The following is a 14,481-nucleotide window of genomic DNA, read 5'->3' on the forward strand; positions in this document are numbered from 1 at the left end:
ACCGTGAAAAACTTTATGGTAGACCTTTGGCGTCGATGTCTCCTTTGTTGGTTGCTGGCGCTTATACTCCCCTGCTCCATTTGGGAATGTGTTGAAAGCATGGGAACACGTTATAGTGTACTGGGTAGAAGCTGGAGAATCAGGCGGTCTGAGCTTAATTCTTGGTTCTGCCACTTACTAGCTGTGGGAATTTAGGAGACTTATTTAGTCTCTGTGCCTCAGTTTTCTTATCTGTAAAATGTGGATAATAATAGTGGTATCTTTATATGGGTTGTCATGAAGTACAAATGAGGTGCTTCATGTAGAACATTTAACACGGTGCCTGGTACATAGTAAATACTACATAAATGTTTAGCAACAAAACTTATTAACCTGAAAGTATGTACGTATAAGTGAGGGGAAAAAAGCATGAGTTTTGAGGTCAGATTATATTATGTTCAAATGCTAACTTATAGCCTTATTAGCACTGTACAAATAGAAAAATCATACTTCATAGGTTTATTGTAAGAATGAAACGAGACAGTGCGTGGAAAATACCCAACAAGAGATTCACTCAGTAGGGCTCTAACTAACCCTATTAGGTTTCATTCTTCTTGCTCTATCCATCCCTCTTGTCTATCGCCCTATATTATAAAACACTGAATTTCAGAGTCTGACATTTTCAATCAGCACGTGTTATTATAGAAGCAGTATACTTGCCTGGTGGAAAGTTAGAAAACACAAATAAGAAAATGTAAACATCATATCCCCTTCCTTGGCTTACCTATGTTAATAGAAAAACTTATATTCCTTACTGTATGTCTTTCTATACATATACATTATACACATATAAATAAAATACATAATATAATATACATAATATATATATAATTTATGTGCCTGTAATAATACCGAAGACATCAAAAAGTACATTGCTTGTCACCTGCTTTTTCTTTTCCGTCAACAATTGCCAACTACCAATTAATAAATTTTGGCCGGGCATGGCGACTCACACCTATAATCCTAGAGCTTTGAGTGGCTGAGGTGGGAGGATCACTTGAGGCCAGGAATTCAAGACCAGCCTGGGCAACAGAGCAAAACCTTGTCTCTACAAGAAATTTTCTTTAATCAACCAGGTGTAGTGGCATGTTCCCGAAGTCCCACACCAAATGTTGATTAGTATAGGAAGCAACCAGGACTTTCGTACGTTGCAAACAAAAGTGTAGAATGGAAGACAGTTTGGCAGTTTCTTGTAAAATGGAGCCTACATCTGACCAACATTCCATTCCTAAATATTTACCCAAAAATAATGGAGATGTGTCCACAAAAGACCTGTATAATAATATACATAGTTGCATGATTCATAATAGCTAATAACTGGAAACAATACAAATGTCCATCAACAGGAGATTGCAAAAATAAATTGTGATATATTTATATATTCGTATACTACACAATAATAAGAAGGAATGAAATACTGACACATGCAGTGGGTGTGGATGAATAAAAAAATATGAAATTATAAAAAGCCAGTAACAAACAAATACATGATATATAATTCCATTTCTGTGAAGTTTCAGGACAGGTAAACATATATGTGGCAATAGAAATTATGACAGTGTTACCCTATGAGGGGAAGGAAGAAGGCACCGGGAAACATTCTGAGGTGATGGGAATGTTCTGTGTCTTAATCTGGGTGGTGGTTACATGGATGTACACACTTTTCAAAACTCATTGAATTGTACCCGTAAGATGCATTTCACTGTATATAAATTTTACCTTATGAATGAGTCAACACCATGAGAAAATAGCCACAAAATCCAGAAGATGAGATTCTATGGGACAAATTAGCTAGATATGATGACACATGCCTGTAATCCCAGCTACTTGGGAGGCTGAGGCAGGAAAATCGCTTGAACCCAGGAGGCAGAGGTTGCAGTGAGCCATTACCACGCCATTGCATTCCAGCCTGGGCAACAAGAGAACAAGAGTGAAACTCCGTCTCAAAAAAAAAAAAAAAAAAAAAAAAAACAAAAAACTGAAGGGTCATAACACGTGGTTCTAAATGAGATACTACATTGGGCAAACCATTCAAAAACGACATTCTGGAGACACTGAGGGAAAATTTCAGTATGATCTTAGTTTCAGATGACATAAAAATTATTTATTTGTTTATTTTAGAGAAAGGGTCTCACTCTGTTGCCCAGGCTGGAGTGCAGTGGTACGATCATAGTTCAATATAACCTTCAACTGCTGGGCTCAAGCAATCCTCCCAACTCAGCGTCCTGAGTAGCTAGGACTACACATGCACCATCATACCCAGTTAATTTTAAAAACATTCTTTGTAGAAATGAGATCTTGCTATGTTGCCTAGGCTGGTCTCAAACTCCTGGCCTCAAGTGATCCCCCTGCTTCAGCCTCCCAAAGTGCCGGGATTATGGGCATGAGCCACTGAACCTGGCTACTTTTAATCTTCTTATTAGTATCTTTTGATGAGTAGAAGTTTTAAATTTTGATGAAGTCCAGTTTATTTTTTCTTATAATTAATGGATTATATGATTATTATATATGTCTTTGTCAACTACAAGAAATTTTTGCTTACTCTAAGGTCAGAGAGATATTTTCTCTATATTTTCTTCTAGAGTCATTGCAGTTTTAACTTTTACATTTATGTCTAGAATGATTTTGAATTAATTTTTGAGCATGGTATAAGGTAGGGGTCGAGGTTCACTTATTTCCCTTATCCGGTTTTTCCAATCGCATTTTTAAAAAGAGTTTTCTTTCCCCTGAATAGCCTTGGTACCATTATTAAAAATCTGTTGATCATATGTATGTAGATCTATTTCAGGATTCTCTATCCTATACCACTGATCTATCTGTTGATTCATAGTAAATATTACATTGAAATTAGGTGAGCTTCCCAACATGTTTTTCTTCTTTGTCAAATTAAAGGGAAATTATATATTCTAGGTCCTCTGCATTTTATTTCATTTTGGAACCAACATCTCAATTTCTACCACAGCCTACTGGGATTTTGATTGGGATTACGTTCAATCTATAGAGCCATTTGGGGAAAATAGTATTTTAATAATCTTGAACCTTCCAATCCATGAATGTGGTATATCTCTCTATTTAGGTTTTCTTTAATTTCTCTTACATGTATTTCATAATTTTTAATGTAGAGATCTTATACAATTTCTGTTAAATTTATTTCTGAGTACTTTATTTTGACGCTATTATAAATGTTTTATGAATTTAATTTCCAATTATTTGCTGCTAGTATTTTTTTGTAAATTGACCTGTATTCTTCACTAGAGGGGAGAAGAATCACCTACCTTTTGGATGCCTCCCACTCTATTTGTCTCCCTGAGGTGATATGGACCTCAAGTCCATGATGGTGAACTAAACTCAGTTTAAAATTCTTGCCTAGCAGCACCAAAGAGTGGTATGTGATTCAATGTTTTCTCCCATTTACCTTTGCCTACACCCTTCCTTAAAAAAAAAAAAAGACTCCATAGAATTATAGGGAACAAAGCAAAAATGGGACCATTTCTAGAAATTAAGAACTCAGAGTCATATAGGATCCTGAGTGATATGTAGGGTATTTAATAATATGGGAGTATATTTAACCCTTCCACTTATACAGAATCTTATAATTTAGAAATAATTTGTAACATATCATCTCACTTGATCTTTGCAATAATTTTGTGAGGTAATTGAGATAGGCACTACTTTCCTCATATTAAAGATGTTGAACCAATTATCAGAGAGCTTAAGTGACTTGTACAAGGTCACACAGTGAATTAGAAATTGACTCAGGATTTGAAACTAGGTCTTCTGATAATAGGGTACTACTGTATTTGCCCAGTAACTGTAATTGGATCAAAACAGTCCCTGGCAAACCAATTGAGAATATTTGTCCCCTGTGGGCTAGCAAATAACTTTCCAGCCTCCTAGGGGAGGCTGGTTTTACTCTGACAACAAAAACCATTTGTCCTTGTTTCTTGTGGAAATTTCCCAGTAGTTCTTGATTTCACTTTACCCCCCCTTCTCAATAAATCTCTGTTTCAGTCAGAAACCAGAGGCCTTGCTTAGAAATTTCACAAAGGACCTGTTCTGATATGTAAGTGACCATTTAAAAGGATTATTCATGCTTGCTGGTTGGGATTCAGAATTCTGTGGGGCTCTGACGTGGTGATTTGTTCTGGGTATTTGATCTCTTGTGTAGGTCCCAGGTGGATTCTCATGATGGACACTTTATAAGCTTCTTTCTTCCTAGGTAAAATCAATGCAGCTTCAAAATTTTGACGTTGACAGTGGTTTCCCATATAGCTTATTTTTTAAAAATTAGTAAAATTATAGGAATGTGCCCATAAATGCCAGGCCCTGGAAGAACAACAACTGAGGACACAGTTGAGACCCATTAAATGACACACTTGCCTAGACTCCTGGGATTCCAGAATAAGGGGAGGCCTGTACCCTTGAGGCTGATGAATTATTCAGACAAACTTTCATTGTTCACAGATAATTGTGGTTCCCCAAGGGAATATTTTCAGTGTGTTTAATTTCTACTCTTACAGTGTCACTAAAACAAGGATTCCATTTAGCCCAGAATAATACAGTTTCAGCCTTGAAAATGGCATTCTTTTGGGGCTTTGTCATTCTGAATGTGTCTGATTTGTGGTTGCAGATGAATCTGTGTTGCTGAAACATTTTGGTTCAAATGATTTCAGAAGTAAAACACATTGAAAGTATGTTCATGGCCTGAGGTCCGTCTCCACCCCGTGTAGAGGTATTAAATTATCCTTTGTGTCATCATCCTTCAATAATATTTATGAAGCACCCATCTGTGCTTGGGGCTGTGCCGAATTCTGTGCAAAACAAAGCAAACACACACAGACTCAAGCCCTGTTCACTAGACATATTTACAGTCTCAAACAAGGCTAGCATCCTTGAATACATCCCAAGAAGCCAGAACTAAAAAGTACGTTTTGACTATGAAAAAGGCCATCCAAGGTCCACCACCCATAAACAGGGCAGTGAATGGATTAGTGCTCATCTACCCTCTATTTGCTCTTATGCCACCCCTGTGGTTCACCATTTATCCACCCAAGAAATATTTATTAAGGACCTCCTATGTCCTAGACATGGTCCCCATGGCAGTGCTTTCAGTCTAATGGGGAAGACAAAGAATAACACATAAGCAAAACACACAGAAACACAAATTGTAACACAGGCTAGTGGAAATGAACTTGGGGCAGTACTCATTGGTGGGTATGGAGCATCTTGCTTAGATAGGAGATCCAGGGAAGGACTCTTGGAGGAGATTAGGCATAGGACCCAAGATCAGAAATGGGAATCTGGACCTGACTGTGATGCTGGGATTAGAAATGACACCCACACATGTGAAAACACTTATTTCTCAGAATGTAATCTACAGCTATTTGTTGCCAATCCCCAATCTAAAATATGTACTATAGCTTTATCTTGAACATACTCAGCTGATCGTTGGAATCCAGACAGTGTTAATCCTGCAAGTATGCAAGTATCTACGGATCTCTGGTGACCTCGATTCTTACTGCGTCCTTTAGATCTGTGCTGTTTCATCTCCCAGATCAGTCATGATGGATGACAGTGGTGGAAGAGATAGTGATGTGAGCTTGTGTCTAATTACTCGGTCTCCCATACGTTGCTTCTGCTATAGAATGATGGGAATTATTTTGCTTTAGCAGATAAATATGTTCAAATGTAACTTATATTAACATAAAAGAAAAAAAGAAGAAAGCCCTTTATCCTGTAAGTTATTGCCCTGAAACTCTGTATAGCTGATTCAGTTAGGATCAAGGCAGGAAAGAGATGGCACCCTCAAAAAGGGCTTACTAAAGAGAATTTAGTAATTGTAACTTAATAACCTGGTCTAAGAAATGGATGAGGTTAAGGAAACCAAAAAATGCAAGAAGGAATGGGGAGGTACCTTAGCGTCAGCAATAGCAGGAAGCTGTTAACACCCCTAGGACTAAGAAGGGTCCAGGGCAGAGGTCAGGGTGACCACAGCCTAGTGAGGTCTGGAGTTGTGAAAAGTGGGGTGTCAGGCAAGAGCTGAACTTGTCAGGGGGGAGAAATGCCCCAACTTGTCTCTTCTCACCTTCCAACCTCCTGCTGGTGCCTCCTACAACCAAACCGCACTGGAAGCCGGAGGGCAGCCTATGGAGTTCTGCCTCCTGGGGAAGAGAACAGGGCATTTGATGAAGTGGGGACTTTGGGGTAGAAGGGGACAAAAAGCCACCAGCATAAATGGCACAATGGCCCATCTTTTTGCTAATTTCTACTTGCTTATCTCCTAGTCTCATTCTCTTCCCTCTTTTTTGGACCTCAGGCTTAGAGAGTCGAGTTAATCATACGTATCATTGAACAATCCTTTAATGATTGGTCTGATTGAAGGCTCATTTCTTACTGCTTTAAAAAAGATAATGCATTTCTTTTTTCTCTGTTTGACTGCCCCACCATAGATAACCACAAAAAAAATGTGTTTATTGGGTTTTGTGTATATATTTTTTGCATATGTTTTTACTTAATGTGACTAGTACTATATAAGAGATTGTATTTGATTTCTTACCTTTTTTTCCACTAAAGACCACACTTTAAGATCCCCTTGATGGCTGTACATCCATCTAGGGTGTTGCTTCTAACTGCTGCTTATTTGTCCATGAGTGCATCCATGATATTTTGCCTCTTGATTCGCTTAGCAATGAACACTCAGACTGCTTCTCATTTCCTATCACAGTGCATACTGATGCACAGGCACCCTGTGGATATGTGTGAGAATCTCTTTAACACGTGTATTCAGAAGCAGAATTGTTGGGCCAGAGGGGGTGTCTATAGTTAATTTAGTCAATTTTGACCAAATACTGTCAGATTGTACTCCAGAATGTCCATCTCTTGCCTGCTTCTCCAACCAGTCTCTAAGTTCCTGCATCTTCAAATCCAGGCCAACACTTTATGTTGTCTAACTTTCTAATTTTTATCCAGTAGACTAGAGAGAGAGTAACATACCATTGCAATTTTAATTTTTCATGTCTCACATCACTAATGAGCTTGAGCATCTCTTCATATGCTTGAGAAATTTGGGAGTTTCTTTTTCTATTAATTGCCTGTTCCTGTCCTTTGACCATTTTGTTTTCTATTTAGGGTTCTTCTTTTTAGTCTGATGAATTTGCAGAAGTTCCTTGGATGATCTAGATACTAGACCCGTTGTCAGTTTTAGGCACTTCTAATTTTCATCTTTTATCTTTAGACAAAATTTTACTCCTGAGTTCCACAGCCAAATTGATATCAGTAGATAGATCTGTTATAGACAACTCAAATTTAACATGTATAAATAGCAACTTTCCTAATTTTTCCTGAAAATTGGTTTTCCTGTGTTTAGTCTCTGCATGAGTCACCTATTATCTAAATAATAAACCTTGGAATAATCCCTCATTCCAGATGTACCACTAATCACTGGGTTTTGTTAGAGGGATCCCTTAAATGTTTTTAAATCATTATTTCTTCTCCATTCCTACTTTTCCTTTTCTACTTTAGGTTCTCATTATCTTTTGCTTGGACTATTGTAATAGTCAATAAACTGTTCCCACTTCCTCTAGACTTCCTCTTCTTCATTTCCTCTTCTATACTGTCCCAACGGCAGTTGTTCTAAAGCAGAAAGTCCTGCATTTTCTTCCCTTGTTTAAAATGGGTTGGTCGGCTTTGAATGCCTGCAGGAGATTCCATCTCTTGATTACACAACATGCATAATCTCCTGATTATATAACACGCATAATATCCTGATTGTAAACACTTCATTCCTGCAGACATTCTTATCCTACACTCTAAACATGTCATGCTGCTTACAGTTCCCCAAATTCGATGCCCTCACATTTCTGTGCCTTTGCATGCACTTCTGTCCCTGAAATGTATTCCCTTTGCCCCACCTCATTCCATTTTGTTCTCCTTTATCTTTTATGGCTTGAGTCAAGCATCCCCTTCTCAGTAAGTCCTTTGATACCATGTTCCCTCCACCGCAATGGACATTTCAAAAAGTTAACTACTATGAGCTATCAACATGCTTCTTTTGACTTTTGTACAAAGAGACATTTCGTGATACTATCTGTTGATTGCAAAGAAAAATATACCGGAATAATAAGAAGAAAATGAATGGTGCATAATGACCCAATCTCCTTTGGGTATAATAAAACTATGCCTGATTTGTGGTTTTCATTTACATTTAGGTGAGTTTGTAATGAGTTGGATTTTTAGTAATGATATGTGGGTACTGACGCTCTTAGCAAATACAGCTTAATCAATGTGAGATGAAAGGAAGCAACTGCATTGTAGTTATTTCCTAGTCGATGATGAAAAGCTTCCCACAGCCTGAACATAAGCACAGGTTGTTTATTCCTTGCCCTGGCGAATTGAAGGAGGACTGGATTCATTACCAGGGCATTTACAAGACCCATAACGTGGCCTTCCTTTATGGTTTGTGTGTTGACCTACTGGAAAGGATGCTGAGACTGGTTCAAGTCTGTAATTGTGTGTTTCTAAGAGTGGGTGTCTAATGGGAAAGTGATCTCAGGCCTGTAGTTAGTAAAGAGCATTTATGTATTAAGTGGCTAGAGTGAGAGGAATAAATTGTTAACACTTAAGACTATAAACTGTAGGAGATTCGGAGATAGTGGCTAAATCCTCTTGGAAATGCTGGATACGTCAGCTTTTATTCAATTTTTCTGAGCCATCTTGGGTTTCTGCTATCTGAGTTAGTCAGAAAAACACTTAGATGAATGTTAAGTAACCCAAGTGCTAAAATACATAGTCGTCATCAGTCTCCCATGAGAACTGAAAGACGAACCTGTTTTGGAAGTCAGCTCTCTTTTATCTGCTGTATTTGTGAGGACTCTTTGACACTCAGATTCTGTCTCGGGAAGGGCATTGTCATGCTTTAGGGTGTCCAGCAGCCTATTTTCAGCCCTCCCACCGATGTGGCCCTTCTTGGTCTAAACAAGTCACTTTGACCCGTGGTGGATGGATCCAATACTGAAAGAAGCTCCTTAGAATCGCCCTGTCTGATTAGGGATTCAAGGCTACTTTAAACTGGGGTTTCAATGCCATCCAGTCTCAGTGCCACCCAGTCTCGAACATGTGGCGTGCTGTTGTTCTCCAACGGGAACATTAACTTCATGGCCTGCCTTTGTAATCTCAGTTTTGGTCTTTGCAGGCTCCATTTGGTTAAATAACCTCTCTCTTTTACTCCTTGTGACTTGAAATATTTATTCAATTTAAAAATCAATCCCATTGATTACTGCAAAGAGGCATGAGGTATATGTTTTGAGCTGATAAAAATGTTCCATATCTTGATTACAATGGTAGTTACACAGCTATATATATATATATACATATATATGTGTGCGTGAGTGTGTGTGTGTGTGTATTTGTCAAGGCTCATGAAACTGTACACTTAGACGTGATGAATTTTGACTGGGCACGGTGGCTCATGCCTGTAATCCCAGCACTTTGGGAGGCTGAGGCAGGTGGATCACTTGAGGTCAGGAGTTCAAGAGCAGCCTGGTTAACATGGTGAAGCCCCTGTCTCTACTAAAAATGCAAAAATTAGCTGGGTGTGGTGGCGCAGGCTTGTAATCCCAGCTATTTGGGAGGCTGAGGCATGAGAATCGCTTAAACCTGGGAGGCAGAGCTTGCAGTGAGCCGAGATCCTGCCACTGCACTCCAGCCTGGGCAACAGAGTGAGACTCCTTCTCAAAAAATAAAAAAAGAAGTAATGAATTTTATTTTATATAAACTGTATCTTGATAAAGGTGATAAAAATAATCAAACTCTATTTATTTAAAAATAAAACAAAGCATCTCTTTTGGAACTTCTTTTCTGACTAGGGGCAAGAATCATTGCTCTCTTTGAATGACTCTAGTTCCCAGCCTAGAGGTTTGTATTTACTAGACCACCCATAAACATTGGTTAGGTTCAGGGGAGTTGAGTTGTCTCTGGAATTACTGTCTACTGCTTTCCTTTTTATTTGAACCAGGACATAAATATATGGCCTGCAATCTTGTCTTTGGAAAAGACATAACTTACAGAGTTGGAGGTTCTCAGATATCAGTCATTAGTCAAATTTATTGGTGATATAAAAGATATAAGGAAGGTAGTTTAGCCCGGCCTAACTCTCAATCATATGCTTTGTCAAGCCACCAGAGAAGTTTGGTGCTTGACAACATTTTAAAATGAAGGAGGATAATGGTAAGTCATCTTAGGCCTGAAGGTATTTCTGGAGTGAAAGAGCATTGCAGTTCTTATGTGTGCTTTATATTTCAAAATGTATTTTGTAGCTCTCCCCACCAAAAAATTTTTAAAATGGATTTTAGCTTCAACTTTCTAGGGTAGTGTTGAGTTGGGTCTATTGAAATACTGCTTAAATGCTTGCTAAAGGTCACTGATTTCACTTTACCTGTCAATGCTGAGGGAAAGATAGTATGGTAAGATAGATGTACAGGGTGAATCAAGATGCTGCCTGAAAGTTTTGTGTGCTCAGGTAGGCATTTTTATTTACAAGTGAACTCTATTACAGCAGAGATCCCCAACCCCAGGCCACATAGCAGGTGAGTGAGCATTACTGCGTGAGCGCCATCTCCTGTCAGATCGGTGGCAGCATTAGATTCTCATAGGAGAGCAAATCCTACTGTGAACTGTGCATGTGAGGAGTCTAGGTTGCATGCTGCTTATGAGAATCTAATGCCTGATGATCTGTCACTGTCTCCCATCATCTCCAGATGGGAACCATCTAGTTTCAGGAAAAAAAGCTCAGGGCTCCCGTTGATTCTACATTATGGTGTGTTGTATAATTATTTCAGTATATATTACAACGTAATAATAATAGAAAAGTGCACAATAAATGGAATGCTCTCGAATCATCCCCAAATCATCCCCCTCCCCCAGTCTGTGGAAAAATTGTCTTCCGTGAAACCAGTCCCTGGTGCCAAAAAGGTTGGGGACCGCTATGTTATATAGTATGTTGTTTGATTGTCATACAAACCTTCAGAAGTATTTGAGGCAGGCACTATGACTGACATTGTATTTACAGAAAAATATGATGATGAGACGTTAAGTAATTGCCCAAGGTCACACAGAATAAATTAGTCAATATTGATACCAGATTATCTGGCTGAAGCCTCATAATCTCTTCACTATTCCTTATTTGTGAGGGCAGGAAAAGTTCTGATTATACTCCGAGTGAAAGTCATTCTTGTGGGTTGGTGTGGGGGTAGGGGTGGGGGTAGGGAGAGAGACCTGTATTCCCCCCAAGGTGGTAGGTGACATCAGATAAGCAGAATTAATTTCAACCCAATACGTCTGTAATTTTGACGTTGAACATCAGTACTGTTTAGTAAAACTCTGAAAGAAGCAGTCCTGGCTTTAACTTAAGACTTCCAGGAAAATGTTGACTGTAGTTCAAGGTAAGGTTGGAATTTTTACATCTTTGCCTCAGAATCTGCTTGAAGATCATCATCAGCAGCTGCACTAAAACTTATTTATTAGGCTTCAGCAGCTTTTCTCCCTTACATTCTGGGTAAAGTGGGTTAAGCATGTATGATTCCTTCTAGAGGTTGTTTTGTTTTGTTTTGTTTTGTTTTGTTTTGGAGATGAAGTCTTGCTGTGTTGCCCAGGCTGGAGTGCAGTGGTGCAATCTCGGCTCACTGCAACCTCTGCCTCCTGGGTGCAAGCAATTCTCATGCCTCAGCCTCCCGATTAGCTGGGATTACAGGCATGTGACACAATGCCTGGCTAATTTTTTTGTATTTTTACTAGAGACAGGGTTTTGCCATGTTGGCCAGGCTGGTTTTTAACTCCTGACCTCAAGTGATCCACCCACCATGGCCTCCGAAAGTGCTGGGATTAGAGGTGTGAGCTACTGTGCCCAGCCTAAGTTTTAAATCTGAGATTGACAATACTGATGACCAGAAACATAAAAGATATTGATTAGGTACAATGAGATCCTCTAGTAAATAATGTGTTAGCAGTTGGATATGAGATGCTCAAGCCTAGGAAAAAATGAAAACAAATCTTGTCAGCCCTATCTATATGCCCTACACAGGTGAGGGTGGAATCCAGACCTGGGAATCCAGTCATCTCATCTCTGATCAGGTTTCTGCCTGATGATTAAATTTGTCATTTGGAGTTCCAAGTTCTTTTAGAGTCCTGATGGCATTGGTGGTTTATATTCTGGCATGAGGGAAAACTCCTTGTAAGCTGATGCCTGTATTTAAGAATGCAAGATCCACCAGGACTCACAGAGAGATCATATCACTTGGGATCTTTGTGCAGCCAATTAGAGAAAACTAGCTGAAATGGGGCCTAAATAGCTAAAGGAATGTGTTGGCCCACATAACTGAAGTAGATTGGCCTCAGGTGAACCGTGATCCAGCCGCTCACATGATACTACCATTTGACCTGGTATTCCCTCTTGTCTGCTCTGCCTTAGATGGTATCACTGTCATCCTTAGGCTCTGAGCCTCTGACTGTCTGGTCCAGGTAGTAAGTGTCTGCAGGATTTCTAGATCCTATGCTGTTACAGCAGCTTGTCTATGAAGTTGGAAGACAAAGATTTTCTTTCCAAGAAGAAACTGGAAACATCATCTCAAGTCTTGACTTTGGTTGGGGTTTGTACTTTCTCTGACTCATTGATTCTCTGGGGCTATAGAGGATGGGATAGACTGACAGTCTTAAGCCTCCTTCCCCTCATTAGGTAGAGCTAGGAGGAGGGTCATTCTGTCCCACACCAAGTGACTGAGAATGGATACATTTGTCCTCCAAAGCAAGATCTTTCTTTTTTCCTTCCAGAAAGAGTAACTGCAGTAATTAGGACCCAACCGATGGCAAAGGGGTATGATCTAGGTGAGTCCATTGGGGTGCAGTTCTGGAGGGGCAATTCAGGACCTTCTTACCTCCTCCTACCCCTGCAAATACTCTGAGACTCACTAATAACTGACAGTGGTATTCAAATTGGAACAGTGGTTCTTGCCTCTGACCTTTGCATGTGCTCACGTAGTCATCTGTCCTTCTTTCTCATCCTCTCCTCTTTATCCCTTTCTTCCTTCTTCCCACCCTTTCCCTCCATCTCTATTCATCCCTCCTTCCCTTCCCTTCTCCTTCCTTCCTCCCTCCCTGCCTGCCTCCCTCCCTCCCTCCCTCCCTCCCTCCCTCCCTCCCTCCCTCCCTCCCTCCCTCCCTCCTTCCTTCCTTCCTTCCTTCCTTCCTTCCTTCCTTCCTTCCTTCCTTCTTTTCTTATCTTCCCTTCTTCCCCACCTTGCCTACCTCTCACATTTCCATTTTCCAAAAAACCTTTTTTTAGCCCCTTTTGTGTGCCAAGCACACTGCGTGGTACTGGATATTCCTGATGGAGCTCATCTTCCCTTCCACGTTCCCTTTTCCTTTAGCAAACTTCACTGCCAACAAAATGTGTTAATATCTCTGTGTAAGGTGTTCTGTTAGATTCAGGGAGGTCCATGGCTTCAGTGTGAATCTCTAGGATAGAGCTGGGGAGTGTTTTTAAGTCATGATGACATTGTTCATAAAGATTGTCTCACACAGATTCTTCTACCTATATTTTGGGGTGGGAGGGAGAGAGAGGGAATGTAGTTTAAGAAAAGCAAGCATTTATGTCTGCCAGTGTACTCAAATGAGCTCATGTACGAAGTGGGACATGGAACTCGCTGACCTTTATTGGCCTCTGCATTCAGACTACCTGGGGTTGAATTATAACTCCTCTGCCTTCTGACTTTATGACCTTGGGCTGTTTACCTAACTTCTCAGGGTGTTTTAGTCTATTTTTGGTTTCTTATAACAGAATACCTGGAACTTGGTAATTTATGAAGCAAAAGAATTCATTTCTTACAGTTATGGAGGCTGAGAAGTCCAAGGTCCAGAGGCATAACAGATGAGAGCGTTCTTGCTGGCAAGGACTCTGCAGAGTCCCAAGGTAGCATAGGGGGTGAGGGGGCCGAGCATGCTAGCTCAGGTCTCTCTTTCTCCTCTTATAAAGCCATCAGACCCACTCCCATGGTAGCTCATTAATCCACTAATCCATGAATGAGTTAATCCATTCATGAGGTCAGAGTCCTCATGACCCAATCCGTTCTTAAAGCCCCCACCTCTTGGTACTGCCACACTAGGGATGAAGTTTCAACAGAAATTTTGAAAGGGTTAAACATTCAAACCATAGCACAGGGTCTCGTACTGAGGATTAAATTAGGTAATATATGTATGTATGTATATATATATATATATATATATATATATATAGTGCTTAGAGCAGTGCCAGTCCACGCTATGTGTTCAATGAAGTTAGCTATTATTGTCATGGCAATGGGGCTTTATGGATAAGAGACTGAAGCATAGGCAGTGGATTCTCATGAGTAGTCTCCAACGCTTCCACATTAAGGACTAAATGTTGGCCAGTGG

The 14,481-nt window shown here is 39.8% G+C and overlaps 1 protein-coding gene and 1 long non-coding RNA gene across 4 annotated transcripts in view; one reads left to right on the forward strand and one right to left on the reverse strand.

Annotated features, from left to right (window-relative positions):
• PGM5 (phosphoglucomutase 5) overlaps nucleotides 1-14,481 on the forward strand; it is a 179,589-nt gene that overhangs the window by 35,835 nt on the left and 129,273 nt on the right. The window lies entirely within an intron of this gene.
• On the reverse strand, nucleotides 3,831-13,997 carry LOC129490463 (uncharacterized). Of its 2 annotated transcripts, none has more exons than XR_008660259.2 (4): nucleotides 13,916-13,997; nucleotides 6,596-6,785; nucleotides 5,559-5,677; nucleotides 3,831-4,254 (listed from the first exon to the last, which is right to left on the reverse strand). It is a non-coding gene; the product is annotated as an uncharacterized lncRNA (long non-coding RNA). The 2 variants fall into 2 exon arrangements; XR_008660260.2 differs by lacking the exon at nucleotides 3,831-4,254 and adding an exon at nucleotides 4,525-4,850.

The sequence above is a fragment of the Symphalangus syndactylus genome, chromosome 9, assembly GCF_028878055.3.
Source record: "Symphalangus syndactylus isolate Jambi chromosome 9, NHGRI_mSymSyn1-v2.1_pri, whole genome shotgun sequence".
Lineage (NCBI taxonomy): Eukaryota > Metazoa > Chordata > Mammalia > Primates > Hylobatidae > Symphalangus > Symphalangus syndactylus.